This window comes from Theropithecus gelada, chromosome 5 (genome assembly GCF_003255815.1).
Source record: "Theropithecus gelada isolate Dixy chromosome 5, Tgel_1.0, whole genome shotgun sequence".
Classification (NCBI taxonomy): Eukaryota; Metazoa; Chordata; class Mammalia; order Primates; family Cercopithecidae; genus Theropithecus; species Theropithecus gelada.
The window spans coordinates 186,503,812-186,505,609 of NC_037672.1; the positions used below are offsets into that span (position 1 = coordinate 186,503,812).

Sequence of the window (1,798 nt, forward strand, 5' to 3'; positions counted from 1 at the left end):
ACCTAAAAGTCTATTCATGTCCTCAGCCCACTTTTGATGGGATTGTTTGTTTGTTTCTTGCTAATTTGTTTGGGTTCATTGTAGATTCTGGATATTAGTCCTTTATCAGATGTATAGATTGTAAAGATTTTCTCCCACTCTATGGGTTGTCTGATTACTCTGCTAACTATTCCTTCTGTCGTGCAAAAGTTCTTTAGTTTAATTAGGTCCCAGCTATTTATCTTTGTTTTTATTGCATTTGCTTTTGGGTTCTTGTTCATGAAATCCTTGCCTAAGCCAATGTCTAGAAGGGTTTTTCTGATGTTTTCTTTTAGAATTTTTATAGTTTCTTGTCTTAGATTTAAGTCCTTCATCCATCTTGAGTACCACTTGTTCCTCAATAACCTATGGAAATAAAAACTTAAAAAAATACAAAAATACAAAATAAAAGTAACTTAGCATTCAATTGCAATATGTCTGAACTTCTTGGAAAGATGAATGCCTTTCAATTATTAAAATTAATTTTTAATTATATATCTGAAAAGTATTATTAATAAAGATTCCTTGAACTTAGCAGTTATAGTTCCAGAGAAAGACTGCCAGGTGTACAGCTCTTAGAATGTAAGCCACTAAGATGCAGAGACTGTATCTGTGCAAATCACTTTGTTCAATATCAAAAGCATGTCAGCAAGAAGTGAAATATTTACAAATACTTTTTTGATGAAAATGACAAGGAATCAGGACCCTCGATTAGAAGAGATGGATATCTAAGTCGAACCAGCTATCTTAGAAAAGAACTTGGGAGCACCCCTTACCAAATGTTGGGAGAACAGAAGCATAGCTGGGCCTCGAGCTAGCGCCAGCATCTGAAAAGGGGCCAGGACTCTCTGTCTCTAAGTCTCTCATTCCCACTTTCTTGGTGTCTTGGCTTCATCTCCAAACCAAAATCCTTTTCTTCCCTAGAGCAGGAAATAAAACTCCGCTAGTTCTCTGCTAGCATCAAGCTAAGCTGAGGTGTAAAAACTCTCTTCTTTTACTTAGTTCTGTGCACGGACAGAATCATCTGCCTACTCGCGACCAATCTGGTATTGGGGGTGTGGCATTCTGATCACCCAGGTTGGGTCAAGTGCCTACCCTCAACATGGGAGGCAGAGATTTATGAGTTGGGTGAGGAAAGAGAAGTAGTTCCAGCAAAGGAAAGGAAAATGCACTGAACTACAGAAATGGGGAGAAGCAATGAATATTAAAAGAAATAGACTTACGTTAGGAGAAAATGACAAAACTAGGGTAGATTCCCATATATCTCAGCAGGGCACTAGAGAGCCCCACGTGTTAATACACAAGAATACATTCTATGGAAGATGTTATTATTATCTGTATGAAACTGGATGCCCACTGGAATTTGTACATGAATGCACAATGCAGTCACTCACTACCACAAATTCTGCAGTAGAGCTTCCCACATGTGGGGCAATTCCAGGGATCCGCACATCCCTATAATGGATCCAGAGTGTAATGGATATGGATAAGCCGTGCCCTGGGAAAACTGCCTTTAAGATCATGGTATCTGCCCTGCCAGGGAAGTATGAAACTGGATATTTCTAAGGCATATTGAAACAAACCTCCTTTTTAGCAACAAGTTACGGGTATTTTGAAAATCCCTGACTGCAAAATGAATAGAAATAGCAGATAAAATACAGTAAACATGGACTTAAATGCATAGTTGTGCTTCCAAGAGAATAAGAGAAATACCCAGGGGAAAATGGCAAAGCAGAAAACCTGAATGGTCAATTAATACAAAAACCACGAGTGCTCTGGA

At 38.4% G+C, this 1,798-nt stretch overlaps 1 pseudogene; it reads right to left on the reverse strand.

The window, feature by feature from the left end:
* Window positions 1-1,384: 1,384 nt before the first annotated feature.
* Window positions 1,385-1,566, reverse strand: LOC112625603 (annotated as a pseudogene).
* Between the last annotated feature and the right edge of the window lie 232 nt (window positions 1,567-1,798).